Source organism: Dendrobates tinctorius, unplaced genomic scaffold, assembly GCF_039654945.1.
Source record: "Dendrobates tinctorius isolate UK_male_01 unplaced genomic scaffold, ASM3965494v1 ptg000040l, whole genome shotgun sequence".
NCBI lineage: Eukaryota > Metazoa > Chordata > Amphibia > Anura > Dendrobatidae > Dendrobates > Dendrobates tinctorius.
In genome coordinates, this window is record NW_027361708.1 from 5,734,068 (window position 1) to 5,758,546 (window position 24,479).

Sequence of the window (24,479 nt, forward strand, 5' to 3'; positions counted from 1 at the left end):
AGAAGTCCTGGAGCCAGGAGTGGGAGGTATGGATTACTGCAGAGGTTAGTCGAAAGTCGTTTGCACAGCGTAATGAGCGGGTAGGCAGATAAACAGAAATGAGGGAGGAGATGTAGTGGGGTGCCGCACTATGGAGAACTTTGTGGGTGAGAAAAAGCAGTTTAAATTGGATCCTATAATGAATGGGCAGCAAGTGCAATGACTGGCGAAGAGTGGACGCGTCCGAGTACCGATTAGCCAGATGGATAACCCTGGCTGCTGCATTAAGCATAGACTGGAGAGGGGAAAGTCGAGTGAGGGGAGGACAATTTGTAGAGCATTACAGTAGTTCAGGAGGCAGTGGATCAGGGCGACAGTGAGCATTTTTAATGTTTCCATGGTAAGAATGGGGCAGATTCTAGAGATGTTCTTCAGGTGTAAGAGGCAAGAGCGGGCAAGAGATTGTATATGGGAGGTGAAGGAAAGATTGGTGTCAAACATAACACCCAGACAGCGCATTTGCTGCTGGGATATTATTATTGTGCCACCCACGGAGAGGGAGATGTTAGATTTAGGAGGGTTAGTAGATGGTGGGAGTTTAGTTTTGGAAAGGTTGAGTTTCAGATAGAGAGCGGACATGATGTTGGAGACTGCGGACAGACAGTCATTGCTGTTCTGTAGTACAGCAGGGGCAAGGTCAGGGGATTACGTGTATAGTTGTGTGTCATCAGCCTAAAAATGGTACTGAAAGCCAAATCTGCTGATGGTCCATCCAATTGGGGCTGTGTAGAGAGATCAGAGAAGAAGGCCACAGACTGAACCCTGAGGGACTCCAACTGTAAGAGGAACATTTTGCTGTCAGGTCATTGATCACTTTGATGAGTGCATTTGTATAATGTAGGGGGCAAAGCCGGATTGTGAAGGATCTAGAATGGAGAGAGTGGAAATGTACTGGGTAAGGAAGGAGTAGACCTGGTGCTCCAAGAGTGTAGAGATGAAGGGAGACTGGTCTGTAGTTGTTTGTGCAGGATGGATCAAGCGAGGGTTTTTCAATAATAGAGTAATGATAGATTGTTTGAAGGAGGAGGGAAAGATACCAGAGGAGAGAGAGTGAGATTAAAGATTGTAGTTAGGTGGGTAGGGATGACTGGAGAGAGAGACTAGAGGAGATGTGAGGGAATGGGGAAAGTAGTGCATGTAGTCAGAAAAGAAGAAGAGAGAAGCCTGGAGACTTCCACTTCTGTGATGGGATCAAATGTGGAGAGTGATCCAGGGAAGATGTGCGGAGGGATGGGAGTCACAGCATTTGGTGGCTGGGAGCGGATTTCCTGATGGATATTCTCTATTTTCCCTATAAAGTGGGAGGCCAGGTCATCAGCACAAATGTCTGTGACAGGGGCTTGTGCTTTTGGACTGAGGAGTGAGTGAAAGGTGTCAAAAAGTTTTTTTGGGTTGTTAGATTGTGAGGACATCAGGGTGGTGTAGTAGGTCTATTGTCAAGGTGAAGGGCAGAGTTATAGGTCTTTAACATAAATTTGTAGTGGATGAAAATTTCTGGTGTGTGAGTTTTTCTCCATAGGCGTTCAACACTCTTAGAGCAGCACTGGAGAAATCGAGTTTGCGATGTGAGTCCGGGCTGTCTATAGATGCCATGTATGTATGTCAACACATACAACCCTAATTCCGAAAAAGTTGAGACACTGCGTAAAATGGAAATAAAAACAAGAACGTGATATTGTGAAAGTCACTTCTAGACATATTTTATTCATAATAGAACATAAAGCACAAATCGGAAGTTGAACTTTGGACATTTTTACATTTCATTTAAAAAATGTAAGTCACTAAGAAATTGATGACAGCAACACATCTCAGAAAGTTAGTCACCAGCCATGTCTACCATTGTGCAGCATTCCCTCTTCAGTCTGTAAACATCTGGGAAGTGAGGAGAGCTATTCCTTGAGTTTTGGGAGAGGAATGTTGTCCTATTCCTGTCTGATGTTCTTTATTGGTGAAAGGTCTGGACTGTATGCGACCACTACATCACCGGACCCTTCTTCTGAGGAGCCATGCTGTTGATGGATGCAGTATGTGGTTTAACATTGTCTTGCTGAAATATGCAAGGCCTGATTGGAGCATATGTTGTTCTGCAACCTTTACATAATGTTCAGCTTTGTTTGCGCCTTCAGAGATGTGTAAGGTGCCCATTAGTGATGAGCGAATAGTGAAATATTTGGATTCGGGAAAATCATCATGAGTAATTTCTAATATCCGTATATTAGTACTGAATAACGAATCCAATGCAAGTCAATTGGAAGGCTGAAAATTTTTCTGCTGGACCAAACAAACCGGTCTGGTGGCTTGAGAAAAAAGCTGAAATGGATGGGAAAGTGCTAAAACTAAATGGTAACAGCATGTAGAAGATGCCTGCATGCCTGTCTGACTCACACTGCCATAGATGAAAAGCCAGCAATTCATCTTCCACTTAGAGTAAAATCACAGCAGGAGCTGACAGGATAGAATGGACGCATTACATACAGTATATACAAATAGAATAAATAGATTTACAGATGCCAGTGACACACACTCACATATATATATATATATATATATATATATACACACACTGCTAAAAAAAATAAAGGGAACACTAATTTACCACATCGTAGATATCACTGAATGAAATATCACTGCTACTAATCTTAATTCATTACATAGTGGCAAGCGTTGAGAACAAGAAAACATAAAAATGATCAATGTAAATCAAAATTAATATCCCATGGAGGTCTGGATTTGAGAGGATACTCAAACTCAAAGTGGAAATTTAAATTACAGGCTGATCCAACTTCAGTGGAAATGCCTCAAGACAAGGAGATAATGCTCAGTAGTTTGTGTGACCTCCACGTGCCTGTTTGACCTCCCTACGACACCTGGGCATGCTCCTGATGAATCGGTGGATGTTGTCATGAGGGATTGCCTCCCAACTCCTGGAAAGTCTGTGGTGCAACGTGACATTGGTGAATGGAGCGAGACATGATGTCCCAGATGTGCTCAATCGGATTCAGGTCTGTGGAACGGGTGGGCCAGTTCATAGCTTCAATGCCTTCATCTTGCAGGAACTGCTGACACACACCAGCCACATGAGGTCTGGCATTGTCCTGCATTAGAAGGAACCCAGTGCCAACTGCACCAGCATATGGTCTCACAAAGGGTTCTGAGGATCTCATTTCGGTACCTAATGGCAGTCAAGCTACCTCTGGCGAGCACATGGAGGGCTGTGCGGCCCTCCAAAGAAATTCCACCCCACACCATTACTAACCCACTGCCAAACCGGTCATGCTGAAGGATGCTGCAGGCAGCAGATTGCTCTCCACGGTGTCTCCAGACTCTGTTACGTCAGTCACATGTGCTCAGTGTGAACCTGCTTTCATCTGTAAAGAGCACAGGGCGCCAGTGATGCATTTGCCAATCCTGGTGTTCTATGGCAAATGCCAAGCATTCTGAATGGTGTTGGGCTGTGAGCACAACCCCCATCTGTGGACGTCGTGCACTCAGACCATTCTCATGGAGTCAGTTTCTAACAATTTGTGCAGACACATGCACATTTGTGGCCTGCTGGAGGTCATTTTGCAGGGCTCTGGCAGTGCTCCTTCTGTTACTCCTTGCATAAAGGCTGAGGTAGCAGTCATGCTGCTGGGTTGTTGCCCTCCCACAGCCCCCTCTATGTCTCCTGATATACTGGTCTGTCTCCTGGTAGTGCCTCTGGACACTATGCTGACAGACAGAGCAAACCTTCTTGCCACAGCTTGCATTGATGTGCCATCCTGGGTGAACTGCACTACCTGAGCCACTTGTGTGGGTTGTAGAGTCCGTCTCATGCTACCACGAGTGTGAAAGCACAACCAACATTCAAAAGAGACTAAAACATGAGCCAGAAAGCATTGGTACTGAGATGACATCTGTGGTCCCCACCTGCAGAACCACTCCTTTATTGAGTGTGTCTGGATAATTGCCAATAATTTCCATCTGTTGTCTATTCCATTTGCGCAACAGCTTGTGAAATTGATTGTCAATTAGTGTTGCTTCCAAAGTGGACAGTTTGATCTCACAGAAGTTTGATTTACTTGGAGTTATATTCTGTTGTTTAAGTGTGCCCTTTATTTTTTGGAGCAGTGTATATATATATATATATATATATATATATATATATATATGGTCCGGTGCGTCTTATAGTCTGAAAAATATACAGCGCTGTTGAAAAATTAAGAGGCAACCACATCAAAACCCTGTCATGGCAGCCCATTCTCCAGTCCTGAACCCCATTGAAAACCTCTAGAATGTAATCAAGTGGATGATGGATAGTCACAAGCCATCATACAAAGAAGAACTGCTTAAGTTTTTGCGCCAGAAGCAGTGTGAAAGACTAGTGGCATGGCACGACGCATGGAAGCTGTTTTTAAAAATCATGGTTATTCCACAAAATATTGATTTCTGAACTCTTCCTGAGTTTAAACATTAGTATTGTTGTTTCTAAATGATTATGTACTTGTTTTCTTTGCATTATTTGAGGTCTGAAAGCACTGTTGCTCTTTTTTATTTTGACTATTTCTCCATTTCAGAAAAAAAAAACAATTTATTGCTTGGAAATTCGGAGACATGTTGTCAGAAGTTAGAAGACTAAAAGAACAATTTAAATTTTACTCAAAAATATACCTATAAAGAGAAAGATCAGACAAACTCAACATTTGGAAGTGGTCTCTTAATTTTTGACAGAGCTGTACATAATTAGTACAGTGGATGTGCCGCTTACTGTAAATGCATTTAATTATTGAAAGATTATTTTTCTGAAAAAATATTGCACACTTCCCAGGCTATTAATATCATCTCACAGCTGTATACTTAGCCTTTACTGGCTAAGAAAATGGGGGACCCCTCCAAAAAATGACATTGGGTCAGCCTATAATTAGTAGCCAGCAAAGGCTAGGTAGACAGTTTCGGGCTGATAGTAAAAGCCTAGGAAGGGACCCCCACCCGGCTAAAAACATTAGCTCTCAGCCGCCCCACATCTAAAAGATGTGCCAATTCTGGCACTTAGCCCCATTCTTCCTACTTGCCCTGTAGCTGTGGCAAGTGGGGTGATAGTTGGGGGGGTTGATGTCGCCTTTGTATTGTCAGGTGACATCAAGCCCAGAAGTTAGTAATGGAGAAGCGTCAATAAGATGCCCCCATTAGTAACCCCATAGTCATATTGTATAAAAACATAGACACCCGGCAAAAAGTCCTTTAATTGAAAGAATGACACCAATTCCTTTAATAAATCTTAATTAAACCATACTTATGACATCGCCCATTCCACATACACCATTGTCTCCTGCAAAAGAATTAAAATATCAAACAACAATATTCCTCACCTCAGAGAAGATGATAATCCATCTGTCCCATGATGGGTCTAGCTCTGCTTCATCTAGATCGGAGGCTGCATGGTTGCATGATGCGACCGTACAGCCTGTCATCTAGCATAGACAGTGAGCAATGTTTCCTATCACTGCAAAGTGTCTTGCAGTGAACTTGTAGGACCTGTCTGATGTAAATAAATAATAAAAAAATAGCGACATGGGGTCCCCCTATTTCTCGACAACCAAGCTTGCTAAAGAAAACAGCTGGGGGCTGGTATTTTCAGGCTGGTAAAGGGCCATGGATATTGACCCCTCCAGCCTAAAAATAACAGCCCACAAATGCCCAGAAAAGGCACATCTATTAGATGCTCCAGTTCTGGTGCTTTGCCCGACTTTTCCCACTTGCCCTGTAGCAGTGGCAAGTTGGGTTCATATATGTGGGGTTGATGTCCTCTTTGTATTGTTAGGTGATATCAAGCCCATAAATTACTAATGGAGAGGCATCTATAAGACACCTATCCATTACTAATCCTATAGTTAGATGGTACATAAAGACACAGTTCTACTCACCTAACACCTAATTCCACTGAGTCCCTCGTCTCCTGAAATAAAGCTAAAATAAAAAACAACAATATCCCTTATATACCCATCGGTCTGTCCCACACTGTAATTCACGTATGGGGGATAAACAGTTTTCAACATGGATAGTGCCAAAATGCAACCGTCCAGGCTTTGAGCCACTGACGACTGAACTGTGACAAGCGTTCACGTCATCGAGGTTACCTCTGATCACTGAGACTGCATTCCCAGCAGGGCTGAACTGTAGTCACCTCAGCACTGTGGAAAAAGTTGCTGAGTTTGCAGTTCAAGCTCAGTGACTTCATTGCAGATCATGGTGATCTGCGGTGAAGTCACTGATCTTGAACTGCCATAAACTCATCACTGACTTTTTCCCATGGTGCTGAGATCACAGCAGTTCAGCCCGGCTGGGAACGCGGGTCATCTCCTGGGAGATCAATGATATGATTTTTTCTGGATAGGAATATTAATGTTTGTTTTGGGTGGTGATTAAATAAATGGCTATTCTTAGTGTTTTATTAATGATACTTAGGGGCAGGTTTATATGAAATAACACTTTGGATATGTGTATGGATTAGAATCTCCATTGTTATTGTCTGCGTTTTTTTTTCCCCTTTTGGGGTATGTTATCAGGAAACACTGAATAGGTAGCCAATTTTAAATGTCTTTATTTTCTTTAATAAAGTTACATGTTTTTAATATAATTGTGGTTTGCTTCATTTTGGATAAGAAGGAGTAATATTCATGCGAATTGGCCATATTCTAGAATACCAGATGCGTTATAATCAGGTCAACATCTAGTATATATATATATATATGAGTCTTCCATCCTGGTATATATGTTCCTCATTATTGTACAGTTGTGGCCAAAAGTATTGACAACCCTGCAATTTTGTCAGATAATACTCAGTTTCTTCCTGAAAATGATTGCAAACACAAATTCTTTGGTATTATCTTCATTTAATTTGTCTTAAATGAAAAAACACAAAAAGAATTGTCCTAAAGCCAAATTGGATCTAATTCCACACCAAACATAAAAAAGAGGGTGGATAAAAGTATTGGCACTGTTCAAAAAATCATGTGATGCTTCTCTAATTTGTGTAATTAACAGCACCTGTAACTTACCTGTGGCACCTAAGAGGTGTTGGCAATAACTAAATCACACTTGCAGCCAGTTGACATGGATTAAAGTTGACTCAACCTCTTTCCTGTGTCCTTGTGTGTACCACATTGAGCATGGAGAAAAGAAAGAAGACCAAAGAACTGTCTGAGGACTTGAGAAACCAAATTGTGAGGAAGCATGAGCAATCTCAAGGCTACAAGTCCATCTCCAAAGACCTAAATGTTCCTGTGTCTACCGTGCGCAGTGTCATCAAGAAGTTTAAAGCCCATGGCACTGTGGCTAACTTCCCTAGATGTGGACAGAAAAGAAAAATTGACAAGAGATTTCAACGCAAGATTGTGCGGATGTTGGATGAAGAACCTCAACTAACATCCAAACAAGTTCAAGCTGCCCTGCAGTCCGAGGGTACAACAGTGTCAACCCGTACTATACGTCGGCATCTGAATGAAAAGGGACTGTATGGTAGGAGACCCAGGAAGACCCCACTTCTTACCCCGAAACATAAAAAAGCCAGGCTGGAGTTTGCCAAAACTTACCTAAAAAAGCCTAAAACGTTTTGAAAGAATGTTCTCTGGTCAGATGAGACAAAAGTAGAGCTTTTTGGGCAAAGGCATCAATATAATCATAGAGTTTACAGGAGAAAAAAAGAGGCATTCAAAGAAAAAACATGGTCCCTACAGTCAAACATGGCGGAGGTTCCCTGATGTTTTGGGGTTGCTCTGCTGCCTCTGGCACTAGACTGCTTGACCGTGTGCATGGCATTATGAAGTCTGAAGACTACCAGCAAATTTTGCAGCATAATGTAGGGCCCAGTGTGAGAAAGCTGGGTCTCCATCAGAGGTCATGGGTCTTCCAGCAGGACAATGACCCAAAACACACTTCAAAAAGCACTAGAAAATGGTTTGAGAGAAAGCACTGGAGACTTCTAAGGTGGCCAGCAATGAGTCCAGACTAGTGTTGAGCATTCCGATACCGCAAGTATCGGGTATCGGCCGATACTTGCTGTATCGGAATTCCGATACCGACTTCCGATATTTTTTCAATATCGGAAGTCGGCATCGGAATCGGAAGTTCAAAGTTGATTGACAGCCTGACGTCATCATGATGCGCGGTGTGTGCGCATCATGATGCGCCGTCATTTTGGGCCTTCCGGGGGTCTCTGCCGGCCTGCCGGGGGGCTGTGCCGGCCTGCCGGGGGGCTTTGTGGACTGCCCGGGGTCTGTACCGGCCTGCCGGGGGGCTGTGCCGGCCTGCCGGTGGTCTGTGCACCCTGTGGGGGTCTGTACCGGCCTGCCGGGGGGCTGTGCCGGCCTGCCGGTGGTCTGTGCACCCTGTGGGGGTCTGTACCGGCCTGCCGGGGGGCTGTGCCGGCCTGCCGGTGGTCTGTGCACCCTGTGGGGGTCTGTACCGGCCTGCCGGGGGGCTGTGCCGGCCTGCCGGTGGTCTGTGCACCCTGTGGGGGTCTGTGCCGGCCTGCCGGGGGGCTGTGCCGGCCTGCCGGGGGGCTGTGCTGATGTCCGGGGGTCTGTGCAAGCATCGTCCAATGGGACTACAAGTCCCATCTGGCGATGCCTGCTACCATGACAGTGATTGACACATTAGCCAATGATGGGACAGTAGTAGTCCCATCATCCGGCTAATGTGTTAAATGTTAAAAAAAAAATACTACATACATACTACATGCATGCTACATACATACTACATGCTACATACATACTACATACATACTACATACATACTACATATATACTACATGCATGCTACATACATACTACATATATACTACATGCATGCTACATACATACTGCATGCTACATACATACTACATACATACTACATACATACTACATACATACTACATACATGCTACATACATACTACATATATACTACATGCATGCTACATACATACTGCATGCTACATACATACTACATGCTACATACATACTACATATATACTACATGCATGCTACATACATACTACATGCTACATACATACTACATATATACTACATGCATGCTACATACATACTGCATGCTACATACATACTACATACATACTACATGCATGCTACATACATACTACATGCTACATACATACTACATACATACTACATACATACCACATATATACTACATACATACTACATACATAACACATATATACTACATACATAGTACATACATACTACATATATACTACATATATACTACATGCATGCTACATACATACTACATACATACTACATGCTACATATATACTACATACATACTACATACATACTACATACATACTACATGCATGCTACATACATACTACATGCTACATACATACTACATATATACTACATGCATGCTACATACATACTGCATGCTACATGCATGCTACATACATACTACATACATACTACATGCTACATACATACCACATATATACTACATACATACTACATACAATACATTCATACAATACATACATAGACATACAGTACATATAACATAGAGTAACATACTTACCAATACTTGTCACATTGTTCCCCGAAGCCATTGTCTTTTACGGAATAAATATTAACATAACAAACCACAAAAATACTCACCCACGATCCGAAGCAGTCCACGAGTGTGTCCCACGACGATCTTGGGTAGAGAACTGCAGCATCAGCTGTTGCTGCCGTTCTCTATGGGCTGCAGGAATCCAATGACGGAAGGTAGGTATCCTTCCGCACTGTATTCCTCCGCCACTTAAAAAAAAAAAAGTCCCTAGTCTCACTTTATGCCATTGCTGTGTGGGAAATTCCCACGCAGCAATGGCATAAAGTGAGACTAGGGACTTTTTTTTTTTTTAAGTGGCGGAGGAATACAGTGCGGAAGGATACCTACCTTCCGTCATTGGATTCCTGCAGCCCGTAGAGAACGGCAGCAACAGCTGATGCTGCAGTTCTCTACCCAAGATCGTCGTGGGACACACTCGTGGACTGCTTCGGATCGTGGGTGAGTATTTTTGTGGTTTGTTATGTTAATATTTATTCCGTAAAAGACAATGGCTTCGGGGAACAATGTGACAAGTATTGGTAAGTATGTTACTCTATGTTATATGTACTGTATGTCTATGTATGTATTGTATGAATGTATTGTATGTAGTATGTATGTAGTATATATGTGGTATGTATGTAGCATGTAGTATGTATGTAGTATGTATGTAGCATGCATGTAGCATGCAGTATATATGTAGCATGCATGTAGTATATATGTAGTATGTATGTAGCATGTAGTATGTATGTAGTATGTATGTGGTATGTATGTAGCATGCATGTAGTATGTATGTAGTATATATGTGGTATGTATGTAGCATGTAGTATGTATGTAGCATGCATGTAGTATATATGTAGTATGTATGTAGCATATATGTAGTATGTATGTAGCATGTAGTATGTATGTAGTATGTATGTAGTATGTATGTAGCATGTAGTATGCATGTAGCATGCATGTAGTATATATGTAGTATGTATGTAGCATGCAGTATGTATGTAGCATGCATGTAGTATATATGTAGTATGTATGTAGCATATATGTAGTATGTATGTAGTATGTATGTAGCATGCATGTAGTATATATGTAGTATGTATGTAGCATATATGTAGTATGTATGTAGCATGTAGTATATATGTAGTATGCATGTTGCATGCATGTAGTATATATGTAGTATGCATGTTGCATGCATGTAGTATATATGTAGTATGTATGTTGCATGTAGTATATATGTAGTATGTATGTTGCATGTAGTATATATGTAGTATGAATGTAGCATGTATGTAGTATGTAGTATGAATGTAGCATGTATGTAGTATGCATGTTGTATGTATGTAGCATGTAATTTTTTATTTTTTTTGTACATTCAACACATTAGCCGGATGATGGGACTACTACTGTCCCATCATTGGCTAATGTGTCAATCACTGTCATGGTAGCAGGCATCGCCCGATGGGACTTGTAGTCCCATCGGACAATGCCTGCACAGACCCCCGAAGCCTGCACAGCCCACCGGAGCCTGCACAGCCCCCCTGGCAGGCCGGCACAGCCCCCCGGCAGGCCGGCACAGCCCACCGGAGCCTGCACAGCCCCCCTGGCAGGCCGGCACAGCCCCCCGGCAGGCCGGCACAGACCACCGGAGCCTGCACAGACCCCCTGGCAGGCCGGCACAGCCCCCCGAAAGGCCCGTACAGACCCCAGAGAGGCTGTACAAGGGAAAAACAGGATTTTTCTTATTCCGATACCGGAAGTCCCATAGACTTGAATGGGACTTCCGGTATCGGAATCGGCGATACCGATACTTTTTTTTAATATCGGCTGATCCATTCCGATCCGATACTTTGAAGTATCGGACGGTATCGCTCAACTCTAGTCCAGACCTGAATCCCATAGAACACCTGTGGAGAGATCTAAAAATGGCAGTTTGGAGAAGGCACCCTTCAAATATCAGGACCCGGAGCAGTTTGCCAAAGAAGAATGGTCTAAAATTCCAGCAGAGCATTGTAAGAAACTCATTGATGGTTACTGGAAGCGGTTGGTCGCAGTTATGTTGGCTAAAGGTTGTGCAACCAAGAATTAGGCTGAGGGTGCCAATACTTTAGTCTGGCCCATTTTTGGAGTTTTGTGTGAAATGATCAATGTTTTGCTTTTTGCTTCATTCTCTTTTGTGTTTTTTCATTTAAGACAAATTAAATGAAGATAATAATACCAAAGAATTTGTGCTTGCAATCATGTTCAGGAAGAGACTGAGGAGTATTATCTGACAAAATTGCAGGGGTGTCAATACTTTTGGCCACAACTGTATATAATATATATATATATATATATATTCAGTGGGTGCAGAAAGTATTCAGGCGCCTTTACATTTTTCACTCTTTCATTTCAGCCATTTAGTAAATTCAAAAAAGTTTTTTTTTCTCATTAATGTATACTTTGCACCCCAACTTGACTGAAGAAAAACATAAATGTAGAAATTTTAGCAAATTTATTAGAAATGAAAACTGAAATATCATGTGGTTATAAGTATTCATGCCCTTTGCTCAGACACTCATTTAAGTCACATGCTGTCCATTTTCTTGTGATCCTCCTTGAGATGTTTCTACTCCTTCATTGGAGTCCAGCTGTGTTTAAATAAACTGATAGGATTTGATTTGTAAAGGAACACACCTGTCTATATAAGACTTCACAGTGCCAGACAAATGAGAATCATGAGGTCAAAGGAGCTGGCCAAGGAGCTCAGAGACTATCAACTATCACTGCAGCCCTCCACCAGTTGGGCCTTTATGGCAGAATGACCCGACGGAAGCCTCTCCTCAGTGCCAGACATATGAAAGCCCCCATGGAGTTTGCTAAAAAACACATGAAGGACTCACAGACTATGAGAAATAAGATTCTCTGGTCTGATGAGACGAAGATAAAACTTTTTAGTGATAATTGTAAACGGTATTTGTGGAGAAAACCAGGCACTGCTCATCACCTGCCCAATACAATCTCAACAGTGAAACATGGTGGTGGCAGCATCATGCTATGGGGGTGTTTTTCAGCTGCAAGGACAGAACAACTGGCTACAATTGAAGGAAACATGAATGCGCCAAGTACAGAGATATCCTGGATGAAAACCTCTTCCAGAGTGCTCTGGACCTCAGACTTGGCCAAAAGTTCACCTTCCAACAAGACAATGACCCTAAGCACACAGCTAAAATAACAAAGGAGTGGCTTCAGAACAAGTCTGTGACCATTCTTGACTGGCCCAGCCAGAGACCTGACCTAAACCCAACAGAGCATCTCTGGAGAGACCAAAAAATGGCTGTCCACCAACATTCACCATCCAACCTGACGGAACTGGAGATGATCTGCAAGGAAGAATGGCAGAGGATCCCCAATTCAAGGTGTGAAAATCTTGTTGCATCATTCTCAAGAAGACTCATGGCTGTACTAGTTCAATTGGTGCATCTACTCAATACTGAGCAAAGGGTCTGAATACTTATGACCATGTGATATTTTAGTTTATCTTTTTTCATAAATTAGCAAAAATTTCTACATTTCTGTTTTTTTCAGTCAAATTGGGGTGCATAGTGTACATTAATGAGAAAAAAAAGAATGAAAAATTTTAAGGGGTCTGAATACTTTTGTACCCACTGTAAATCTATCTATGTATCTATGTGCCTATGTATCTATCTATATATGGGGGGAGGCTGGTCCAAAATCTTGCACCCGGGACCATCAGCCACTGCAGCTTATTATGGCTTTCCGTTCTCAGCACTGTAAACTCGCTGAGCCCTTTCCCCTTCAAGGTCTTCTTTAGCTGAAAACCCAATACCTGGTATACAGGAACACCATGGACCCCTTCTAGTACAGTACGCCTTTGCAGATGAAGGGAGGAACGAAAAACAACTCTATGGGCTCAAACTCACTTGTGAGAGACTTGCACGAATCTCATCCAAGTCTCTCGCATTAAAACCTGGCAGTGCCGCCGGCACTCGGACCGGAGCATGCGGCTACATACATACTGCCGGCGGCAGTGCCAGGTTTTCATGCGAGAATCTCTCGCAAGTGAGTGTGAGCCCTAACACTGATTGACTGAAACCCTTTAGCAAATCAGTATTAGGAGTGATACTAGCAGCATTTGTAGGGAAGGTGGACTGACGGACAGACTTGCCTGTAGTGAGAGGCAGAGGTGTAGCGCAGTGTAGGTGTGAAACCGCTGAGATAAAGAGAAAGGGTGCAGTATTATAGTTTGACCACTGGAGGGCAGTGGAGAGTGTAAGAGTGGGACTGAATAACTGCTATTGGTCAGAGAAACTGTCAGGTGATGGTGGGCGGAGTTACCAGAACTGCAAGTATAAAGGGCTGAGGGAAGGTTCTGGAAAGTTCAGTCAGCGATAGGAGCACAGTAGAGAGGAAGTTCTGCTGAGGAGAAAGAGACAGTAGAAAGTCTCCAGAGGGGACTGACAGTTGAGGCGGTCATGGGGGGTGGCCCAGAGGACAGTAGCCACAGATGAAGACGGCCTGGGGGTATCAAACGGACGGCGTGCTCAGACTGGTGAAGCGCTGTGGTGGATGGGCCTAGGGCAGCCACAGTTAAAAGAGCCACGAAAGATGCCATGACTACAGTGTCAAAGAAGTGAAGGTACCTGGGCCTGTATATGGAGAAATGTGAAGCTGCTGTGGTGTATTCCTGTAGTCGACAGAAGGGCGGCCAATAAAAACGGACTTGTTGAATGCAAATTCTGTCTCCGTCTAGTGTCTGTCTGCGGCAAGAAGTGGGTCCCCCCCAGTCGGTTACCCTACCTACATTTGCCGTAGTCGGCAGGATTATTGCCGCAAATACAACACATTCAGCGGCAAGCCTGCCACAAAGTACCAAAGGACCCCAAGCTGTATGGGGTGAAGATTTTATTTTTCCTGTGGATTACAAATTGGGACTGTGCTTTGGATTGTTGGCTGTCATTAAGTGGAAGCGGAGCAGAAATGTGTTCTATCAAAATGGTTGTGGCACTTCAGCATCAAAAAGAAACACAGGAGTTTGCAGCCATATTGGACAATCTGGGACTATGTCGCATCCGCTCCTGGGGGGAGCGGCCTACATCAGGAGACAGCCGCCCTCCCATGCTGGACATTGGAAGATGGGTGGAGAGGCCGACCAACGCCCCACCCACGTGCGGGAGTGGCCTAGGTGAAGAGACTGGGTGCAGCTGCTTGGCGCCATTGTGCTTCGAGAACTCGGACAAGATGCAACGCTGCAGCTGCCGTGGCCTCGGATACCTGGAGTGGAAATGGCGTCAGGAGATTGAATCCCATCGGGAGACCTGCCCCTGGGAGCCATTCTCGATACCCCAGACCTTGCTGGAACCGCCGCTGGAAGAAGCGACACGAGTTCACCCCCCGGAACCATCGGGCCTGGAGGTCGGCCCTGCCGGACAGCAGTGTGAAGACCAATGGCTACTAAAAGAGCTGCTGGAAAGCCTTCCGGGAGCCGCGACACTGGGGGAGGTGAGCGTTCCCCCGGTCCAGCCGGCGGCACTGCAGACAGATCCCGCCCCCACGCCCAGTGCAGCAGACAGGTCCCCGGGCCCTGACACAGGCCCTCGGCCCCCTCGGCCGACCTCCCGCTCTCCAGCAACTACGGCCCTGGATGACTTTACAGCTCCTGACAACCATCCCGAGCCGCCCCGCGGCCGCCCCTGCCGCGTTCTATCTTCCGGCCGCGGCCTATTCATCGGAGCCTGCTGCCACTTCGGGCCTGCCGCAGATCACCGCTGCCTACTTACCGGCATCCGCGGTCCCATCTGCGGCCTCAGCTGCGGCCTACTCACCGGAGCCCACGGCCGCCTTGATCCTGGCTGCGGCCGACTCCACAGCCTATCCGACGATACCTGTAGCCGCCTCTGTCCTGTCTGCTACTCTGGTTGTGGCCTGCTCCCCAATGTCTGCGGCAGCCTCTGCTCCACTCTCGATCGCGGCCCACCCACCGGACTCTGAGGCCCATACTGGACCCTTCGCTTGGGTAGCGGAGATTATTGAGAAGAAGAAGGCCAAAGAGCGGGAGGTGTGGGCGTTGCTCCATGAGAAAGGGGAGGCCGCCATGTCTACTCCTCGGTTGTACGGGCGGCTGGTGTTTATGGATACCGGCAAGGGCTACGGCTTTATTCGAGACCTCACCACCGGCTACAAAATTTATTTGAATGTAGCCTCAATGAAGCATGGCCAGGCTCCATGGAAGGGAGACCTAGTCTCCTATTACAAAGAGTATTGCACCCACGGCTACTATGCGGTGGCCGTCATCACCTACCCTGAGGGGTACGAGCCCCCATAAACAGATGAGGGCTCCTGGGTCTTGAGAATCAGGGACACTCGAGGCCCAGAGATACTACAAGCATGCCAGAGACTCCATGGCTGTGGAGTCCCCTGTTATGGTGAGACATCGGCCGCCAGGAGGTGGTTCAGAGTACCCATTAAAATGGACTGCTGGGACTGCAGTGCACTGTTGCACAAATAGGGGACTGTTCCGCGTCCCCTCGGGGTAGAATACCCTGCTCCTGGTGCAGTGGGGATGCCTAGAGGGAGTGTTCTCCTGAAAGGAAGGGGGAGCACCCCTGTCCTTCATTGTTTAATATTTTAGAAAATATGTTTTGCTAAAAAAAAAAAAAAAGTAAAAGTGAAAAAAAAAATGTTCTGATAAATACATATTGTAGTAAATATTGTAGAATGTGTAGTAAATTTGAAAGGTTGAAGTGTTATATAAAAAAAATGTGTGTTCAACAGGTCCCGGGTACTTGGAGTATGCCGACCACAACTTATTTAAGTCGGCAGGACGACAAGACAAGTAGAATGGAGACAGACAGTGGTCCTTAAGTCAGGCCCCCAGTACCACCTACCCCCAGAAGAATAGAAGGACGCTGATCTGATAGGTTAGGGCCTCGGTTATGGCGGTCTGAATGGAAAAGGGTCACAGAAAAGGAGAAGGGTGAGAGGTACACTCTGTAAAATAGTGCAAGATTGTCGAGCACAACAATGGATAAAGGAAGGGAGAGTGTAGGAAAGTTGGACTGAAGGACAGACTTGCCTGTAGTGAGAGGCAGAGGTGTAGCGCAGTGTAGGTGTGAAACTGCTTAGATAAAGAGAAAGGGTGCAGTATTATAGTTTGACCATTGGAGGGCAGTGGAGAGTGTAAGAGTGGGACTGAATAACTGCCATTGGTCAGAGAAACTGTCAGGTGATGATGGGCGGAGTTACCAGAACTGGAAGTATAAAGGGCTGAGGGAAGGTCCTGGAAAGTTCAGTCAGTGATAGGAGCACAGTAGAGAGGAAGTTCTGCTGAGGAGAAAGAGACAGTAGAAAGTCTCCAGAGGGGACTGACAGTCGAGGCGGTCACGGGGGGTGGCCCAGAGGACAGTAGCCACAGACGAAGACGGCCTGGGGGTTTCAAATGGATGGCGTGCTCAGACTGGTGAAGCGCTGTGGTGGATGGGCCTAGGGCAGCCACAGTGAAAAGAGCCACGAAAGACGCCATGACTACAGTGTCAAAGAAGTGAAGGTACCTGGGCCTGTATATGGAGAAATGTGAAGCTGCTGTGGTGTATTCCTGTAGTCGACAGAAGGGCGGCCAATAAAAATGGACTTGTTGAATACAAATTCTGTCTCCGTCTCGTGTCTGTCTGCGGCAAGAAATGGGTCACCCCCCCAGTCAGTTACCTCACCTACACATTCAGCAGGGCAGGCAGTGAGAGTCTGGCCTTCTGTCAGTAGGTGAGGTGCTGCAGCAACATGATAGTGCTAGATTATAGGGCCTACCACAGGATCCTCTGGTCTGATGCAGACAACCAGTATACACCAAGTATGAACGATGCTCAACATACTCACACCCAAAATATGATATACCTGTAAGTGATATTTAGAAAAGGGATACAAAAATGATGTCATTAAATAAAGTGATTACTGATATCTTCACATTTGGCAGAGTTGCCTTTGGGCCCCCTAAGTCAGTATACCTGCTAACTTTTGCATTCACCATAACTATGACCTTGATGTATTTTTTTTACTGCATGAATGGAAGTGACACCCATAGCTAAACTATTTAAACTGTAGTGGTAGATATGCCGTCAGACAACACATTGTATATTTTACACCTCTGATATATATATTGGTTTTTAGGCTTACAACAAAAGCAGGTAATGTCCACAAATAAAGTTTTGTTGGCAGCAAATCAAATTTTATTACATTTCAGGGAACTTTTGAAAAATGAATTCTCTGAGCAAGTGTAATATTTATACGCCCAGACTTTATACAGGCACAGAAGGCATGCTCGCTCTTTCATTTTTATTGGAAAACAGAAATAATTCCTGGCAGGGAAAGTATGGAAAATGGTGTTGTATGTGAGTAATATTGATGTGTGGGGCAAGGGTTATTCCATGTCCACTTCTGTTATTTCTATAATTTCAAGCCATGTAATGTAACAGAATTGTGATTGGAAATTTTGGTATCAAATTAACACTTGCAGAGCTGTATGGTCCTGGGCTAAAAGGATTTTATGTGATGTAATATTGCAAAAGTTTTCAAACTATTTGACTCCTTTATAGAACAATATATTGTGGTATGTTATTCAAGAGAGCATGCAATGATTGTTTTTACTTCTTACAACATCGTACAGAGAAAATCATCATGCAGAGCCATAATGTGCCTGGTATTTTTGGCCTTCATCATATATAGAAGTTTACATTATGGGAATTAAGATTGCTTTTGAGTGTTGACCATCAGAAGAAATTTCTCTGCAAATCAGTAAATGGAACAGATGAAAGTGCTTTATTCCTGCCAAAAAGCAAAGTTGACCTGCACTATTGCCATCTGGAATGTTGGCCTGTAACTTAATCTGACTCTTTTCACTTAATCCTTTCCATCATCATCTGTCCAGTGGGTAATTCTACAACATAAAGGATTAAGACATCAGATCAGACAGTCTTATGTTCTGACATATCTAAATGTATCTACTGACGATCGACCATCAGATTCTACATTATCACTATGTGACATGTTTTAGGAATACAGTAGATGTGCAAGTCAATAGTAATGCAACTGATACAATATTTTGTGTCAGAGTTTAAGCGAGTGTCATTAGCATAATCGGCCCAAATCACTCATACGAGAGAACATATGTCCCTGTGGTCTAAAGGTGTGAAGTAAAAGGAATCTGCTCTGATGTTCAAAAATACAAATAGTACTAACTGGCATCAATTTGGAAATAAAGCAACCATCACATATAAATTTGATTTACCTTATATTTTAATATATAATATTTAATTCTCTTTTTATGTAATATATTTCGGTTGTTTGTATGTATTTAACCCCTTTTTAATGTAGTCATTCCTCAATGATGCTTTTTGTAGTGCTGAGGAATAAGTCTACAGTCTATCCCAGTGGGCAAAAATGCTGCATGTGTTAGCTGCAAATGACAGCAGACTCCTTGTGGCATTGTTCCCGATTGGGTTTAGAACTGTTCAGAACCCATTAGATATCACTGTCACTCATGACACTGCAGCATTTGTATGGTTAAAAGCTCATGGTGGAAACCTAACCTTAAATTCTGCCATCAACAGGTTGTGCCAGTGAAAAACTGACAGGTCTAATGCATGAGTCCTGCAGTGAATGAAACACAAACAATCAAAGAAAAGAATATTCAAGTCCCACAGTGGGACTAAGTAAGAAAAATATAGAAAAGTTCAATAAAATTTGTGAAAACATAAAACACATAAAGGAAGAGCTAAAAAAAATTATTGGAAAGCTGTTTTGCTACTAAAAATACAACTTTTGTGTAAAACCAAAAATAAACAAAACATTTTGCAAATAGTTGGTATCACTGCTTCCAGAACAACCCAAACTGTAAATCTGTCATCTTATTTTAATCTTTAGGGTGAACACCGTAAGAAAAAAAATCACTCCAAAAGGGAGCTTTTTCATCATCCTGACACAAAAAATGGAATAAAAAGCGATCAAAAGGTCATTTAAAAAATGGTTTAAATGAAAACAATTTTTTAGAAAACAGCATTTTTAGTGTGTAAAAGTAGCAAAACATATAAAGTCTATATAAATCTGGTGTTTCTGTAATCATACTGACCCTGGGAATAAAGATGTTTTATCACTTATACAACAAGGTGAACAGTGGTTAAAAATTAAAAACAAATCTTGAACTGCTAGGTATTTGTTCATTCTGCCTCCTAAAGATCAGAATAAGGCATGGATTATATTTATCCTGTGCTCTTCGATGAGCGCTTACATCGGAGTTTCCTTGTCTATTCCAAAAGAAACATTATGCAGAGAAAATGGCAAATGGGACAAACCCCTATAATGAGGCATATAGAGTAACGGTGTACTCTGGCTTCTGTTCCAGCAGTGTCTGTTGTTTTAGATGTCTTTTTAGCTCATAAGAGTGTGGTTGACCACAGTTGGCTGCATGCCTAAAAAGATGGACACTATCACATTTTTGAGGAATTTAGACGGGGACTCCAGTTTGAGTGCTAAGCAAGGACCATAGGATAAATGTGAACCCAGCTTTGTTTAAAAGGAGATTAAAAATGTTATGTACCCAAAAATGTTGCCAGCAAAGATTTTAACTTATCCTGCAAAATATAAGTTCTGCATTACCAATCATTGGATATTTAGGGGATTTTCCTGTTACTGGTAGGATATATGCTTTGGAAAAGCAACATGGCACTTGAAAATATGACTTCACCTTCCCCAACTTCTGAGCACCAGAGTGTGCCTAAACTGTAGTTAGTATCCACATGTATAGCAAGGCTGTAGCGACAAGAGCCCAGTTAACAATTTATAGGGTGCGTGTCTGTAAGAGAGGGACAAGACTGTAGTCGTGACCTGAATTACTGCAACATCTATGTCCTGTCCTTCCCCTACAGAAAACTGTACTCTTCTCTTCAGCGTACCTGCATCTCCAAGTTCAGCTTCCTCTGGGCACTTCCTAGACATCAACGGTCCCTCTTCCAGGTGACCCCCAGCAATGGAGACACAGTCCAAGTTAACTTTAACATTTTCTTTACTGAATACCTCACATGTTACATCGTGACATTTACTTGTTTCCTCATCTTTCCCTCTCTGGCTGTCGCTTCTGTGCAGTACACACCCGGACCGAACCATCCTAGACTGTTCCTCAATTCCTTCCTGGCCTGACCTCACCTTGATGACAATTCCTTCTGCCTGTTTCGCCCCAGACTCAAAATCATCAGCTGCCAGGTTTGGTTGCCTCTGGTAAAGCATCCGGTCCATTGGTACCGATCTCATCGAAGCTCCAACTTCCTTCATCTCCTCAGTCCAATGGACTCCTGCCCTAAAAGCATCTGCCCAGGTGATAAGTCACCACATCTTTCCTTTCCTGTTCTGCCCACTGCTATGACACACAGTGGCCGTGGGTAATGTGGGCTGCATCGACTTAATGTAATGAAGCCGCCAAGCTGTCTGTGCCTATAGCCCTTGTGGACACTAGGTCACCCTGGCCCAGTCTGACTTAACTTACTACAAACTTCTCTCTTATTACCCGGCAGCCCCTCCTACAATTAATCTTCTATAAACGTCCTATCAGCTATACCTGTAAAGCCCACTAGTGTGCCCCCATCTAGTGGCCCACAAAAGAGCTACATTTGCCCTATGTATAAAAACTATCTACTAAAGTGCCCACCTCTAATATCCCCAAAAAGGATGCTTTGACTTAGGCTAAACTGTACATAAATATCAATGTACAGTATTTTACAATATATACAATATAACATTAAGAAACACAGTATTAAGAGCATGGTAACACATATACAAATGTGGCAGTACCAGTAAAATGAGCGGTAATACATCTTCATATGTAGCAGTACCGCAATCATTCAACATATGCATTTTCAATATTAGCAATACGTAAACATCAACAAATCAACAGCAATTAGAGGAAGGGAAGCAAGAAGGACATTATATCTCACCCCTTTACACTCCTTCTTTCTTTAAGCTTGGTCGTCCTCGACCAAGGCATGATACAAAAACAATTTTTAAAATGTTTTAACCTTAAAAATCCGCAAGTCACTTGGCTTAATGTAAGCCGCATCCGGTACACACGGCAGTTCATGACGCACAGGTGTCATTCCTGGTTCCCAGTCTTCCAAGAATCATCATAAGCAGTTCCTTGCAGTGAATAAAACATATTTACACTTCCCATGAGTGGTACAGCAGTCCTTGGAGAGGAGCTCCACCTTCCTTTGAGGGGAGTATGGCTCTTTCCCTTGTGGCATTTAGCCCCAAAGGCAGTCTCTGCTTTTAGTACTCATTAACTCTCAACAAACAAAAAAAACAAACACAGTACACATTAAATTATCCAGCCCCATTACACCCTCCATATTGGGGTGCTTCAGGGCTTCATTGCCCGATGGGACGCGGAACAGTCCCGGTGCAAAAAGTGCAGCATGGTGCAATGTGCGCAACATTTTTCTGGGCAGACAAGTTTGAGCAATTTAGTGGCGTGCATCCCAAGCCGCTGTAAACGTAGCTGAATCCCATGCTCGGTTCTGAACTGAAGACGACTCTGCAGCTGCAGGAGTCATTGGTTGCCATGACACTGAAACAGTGGCCTTGGGGGCAGATAAAGGCTGAGCTCGGTCCAGGCCCTCTGTGGAATGGTGCAAATAAGAGGCACCCAGGGACGTGATGGAGTGGGAAATAGGCTGGTCCTGAGAGGGTTGAGGTTGAGGAGCAGATCCCCCTGCCGCAATGCATGGGCAAACGATGGCCTCTGAGATGGGGCCTGTGACAAGGACCATCCCTCCGGGGTTAGGGGCTGAGGTGCACTCACCCGCTCAGATGCAGAAACGTAGGCCACGTCTGTCTCAGGAACATTGGATCCTTACGTGGGGATGCCTGTGCAGTCGGCTGGTAGTTAGAGCTCCAGCTTGTTCTCGGTTTCCTGCAAGGGTTCCTCCAGGGCAGACACCGGTTCCGGTTCCCACTGAACTAACAACAAAAGGTTCCGGTCTACATTGTTCCCCTGCCTAACGTAGGGCTGATGGTTCCACCTCCAAAGATCGTTGAGACGATGGCTCCGCTGATTGTTCCCGCTGCAGAGGACATCGGAGCACCAACTCCACACTCAAGGGCTTCAATCCTCGGGACATTGTCAACTCTGGCAGCCGCCGACTCTGCACTGAAGAACTCTCTGGGCGCTGGTAAGTGCGGAGCCCTGCAATTTTTTCCCAATGAGTTCTTTCAGCTTCCTTCTGTCGCCATCCCCTTTCCATGCGGCCTAGGCCACCGCTGCTGCGCTTGGAGTTTTCTCCTGGGTCCCCCTGTCACCAGGTGAGACCCCCTCCAGCTGCTTCTCCGCTTTTGGTCAGTTGAAGGGTGTGAGGTTTTCTCCTCTTCATCCGCACCCACCAGGGGGGGACCAGGGCATACTGACAGGCATATTTTGGCACCAAGAGGTGACGGCAAAGCCCACGAAGGATGTAGCTTTCGTTGTTGTTTGCTTCTTCACCATCTCCCGCCATTCTCACTGCCGCCACCTTTGTCACAGTAGAGGTGTTAGTTTTTCTTCTCCAGTCAGTCAAGTTCAATTCAGTAGTCACGTCCGGTGTTGTCACAAAAGTTAGTAGTAGGCAAATCCAGTGTTTCTTGCACAATTTCTTCTTCAGTTACAACAACTACTTGCTCTTTCTCCCAGTCATCATCCAGGGGCACAGCAGTTGCACAAACATCTTCATCATCATTTCTTTCTGCGGATTCTTCGCATTGCAAGGTAGTCGCATTCTGATGACTATGCCAAATGTAAGGGAGGGACAGGACTGTAGTCGTGACCTGAATTACTGCAACATCTATGTCCAGTTCTTCCCCTACAGAAAACTGTACTCTTCTCTTCAGCGTACCTGCATCTCCAAGTTCAGCTTCCTCTGGGCACTTCCCAGATGACTACGGTCCCTCTTCCAGGCAATCCCCAGCAATGGAGATGCAGTCCAAGTTAACTTTAACATTTTCTTTACTGAATACTTCACACGTTACATCGACAGTTGGTACATTGTGACATTTACTTGTTCCCGCATCTTTCCCTCTCTGGCTGTCGCTTCTGTGCAGTACACGTCCGGTCCAAACCGTCTTAGACTGCTCCCCAGTTCCTTCCTGGCCTGACCTCTGATGACAATTGATGACAATTCCTTCTGCCAGTTTCGCCCCAGACTCAAAATCATCAGTCACCAGGTTTGGTTGCCTCTGGTAAAGCATCTGGCTCATCTGTACCTATCTCGTCGAAGCTCCAACTTCCTTCATCTCCTCAGTCCAATGGACTCCTGCCCTAAAAACATCTGCCCAGATGATAAGCCACCACATCTTTCATTTCCTGTTCTGGCCCACTGCTATGACACACAGTGGCTATGGGTAATGTGGGCTGCAGCTATTTAACGTTATGTGGCTGCCAAACTGTCCAGACCTATAGCACATGTGGACACTAGGGCACCCTCGCCCCTTCTGCCTTAACTTCCTAGTAACTTCTCTCTCACTACCTGGCAGCCCCTCCTACAATTAACCCTCTATAAACATCCTATCAGCTATACCTATAAAGCCCATTAGTGTGCCCCATCTAGTGTCCCACAACAAAACCACACTTACCCTATGTATGAAACCTATCTACAATAGTGCCCCCCTCTAATGTCCCCCAAAAAGGATGCACTGACTTACCCTAAACATCAATGTACAGTACTTTACAATATATACAATATACAGTAACATTAAGAAACGCAGTCTCAAGAGCATGGTAACACATATACAAATGTGGCAGTACCAGTAATATGAGCGTTAATACATCTTCATATGTAGCAGTACCGCAAGCATTCAACATATAAATTTTCAATA